At 45.1% G+C, this 1,638-nt stretch overlaps 1 protein-coding gene across 5 annotated transcripts in view; it reads right to left on the bottom strand.

Annotated features, from left to right (window-relative positions):
- Window positions 1–1,638, bottom strand: part of LOC101847611 — a 63,174-nt gene that overhangs the window by 54,089 nt on the left and 7,447 nt on the right. For 2 of the 5 annotated variants that reach the window (XM_035972361.1, XM_035972360.1), the window contains exon 1: window positions 970–1,232. The exons of 2 other annotated variants lie outside the window; for them this stretch is intronic. The gene's annotated coding sequence lies outside the window, so the exon portion shown is untranslated. Of the gene's footprint in view, window positions 1–969; window positions 1,233–1,638 lie in introns of those variants that run through there. One more of the 5 variants, XM_013087948.2, reaches the window with a different exon arrangement.

The following is a 1,638-nucleotide window of genomic DNA, read 5'->3' on the forward strand; positions in this document are numbered from 1 at the left end:
CCCCCCCCCCCCACCCCCAATGTACTCTACTGTTAAAGTTCGCATGTGCATGTTGTCCAAAGTTCTCATTCATATTATATATATATATACCAAATAATAACTAATAGGTCTATGGCAATACGGCTTTCATTTATACAAAACACTTCACAAGTGGCTCTCATTCATGTAGGTAAAATACATACACGTTTCCGACTATACCGCTTCTATTTATACATTATGATTTACAAGTAGTTTTCATTCATGTAGGTAAAATACATATAAACGTTTCCGACATCGGTTGCTTTTCTTGTTGATCACGCATGAACGCACCAGGTCAGTGCGCATTATTATACACAAATAGACATTGTGTGTTTCCCGCATTGTGTGAATCCGTCGGGTGGCACAGGTATGCCGTTACACTTACACTTTAACTCACAGATGACATAGCACGATTTACAGAATGTTTAAACTAACGTCCTCACATGTTGTCACGTCTGTTTTATTTTAGAAAGAGTTTTACGGCACTGCACTGAGAAAACAATTACGTCATATGGATGCTGAAGATAGGGGTGTTACTTGTTTGAGAATAGAGATGCACATGGACACAAAAGCGGCCATTTCGGGCATACATCTAGATCTAGATTTAGAAAAAAAATAAGACAAATATATTTTTTAAAAATAATTTCACAAAGCAGTAGGACCTACCAGTGGCACCCTCCAAACACCCACTATATATCGTTTGTATCTGCTAATCAGAGCAAAGCACAGAACTGGCTGGACAGAAACAACACAACGTAGAACAAAAGAAATCAGGATATCTTTCATTCTTTTTAGACGTTTTAGTCACATTTACCGGATTCGGGTACATTATTGTGTAAGGGTCAGGGTTTAGAGTTATACAGCTGTAACCCAACCCTTATTACCTGAATCCGGAAAAAGTGAATAAAACGTTCTAAACTGGAAGATTGCCCCCAAAACAATTCACTCTACCTGCGCTCACAAGGAAAGACCACACAAGTGACGAACGATCTCCTATTATAGTACTATTACCCTCGATCGCCGTATCCACTAGCAAACCACCGGAGTCCACCAACACGCGAACGGGCTACTCAAGAAAGAGCCAAGGATTAGAACCGCATCGCATCACAGCACGGCCTCGGTGTCCGCGGGTTTGTGGAGACGGGTTGTTGTTAAAGGCCTACTGGACGAGGGAGGGAGGGGTAGAGGGTCTGGAGGCTGGTCACACGGTGTGAGGTGACGGTCAATTGGGGGAAGGGGGAGGGGTGCTCGCGATAAACGGGAGTGGGGAAGGAGGAAAGAGATGGGGGGAGGAGGAGGGGGAGACTGAGTTGTAAACATCACAATGAGACAACCGAGGTAACATGGGCCCCTGTAGCGAGGGGATGGGCAGTGGACGGTTATAGAGTATAACTGTGGCGAGTGAGGCGAGTCCCTACAGACTCCAGTCTCTCTCTTCTTTACCTCCCACGTCTCCCCCCCTCCCTATCAGTCTTTCCTCTTTCTCTCTCTCTCTCTCTCTCTCTCTCTGTCTCTCTCTGTGTCTCTCTCTCCTTTCGTCTATTCTCCCACCCTCCTCTCTCTGTGTGTCTCTCTCTGTGCCTCTCTCTCCTTTCGTCTATTCTCCCACCCTCCTCTCTC

The sequence above is a fragment of the Aplysia californica genome, unplaced genomic scaffold (genome assembly GCF_000002075.1).
Source record: "Aplysia californica isolate F4 #8 unplaced genomic scaffold, AplCal3.0 scaffold00663, whole genome shotgun sequence".
NCBI classification, from domain to species: domain Eukaryota; kingdom Metazoa; phylum Mollusca; class Gastropoda; order Aplysiida; family Aplysiidae; genus Aplysia; species Aplysia californica.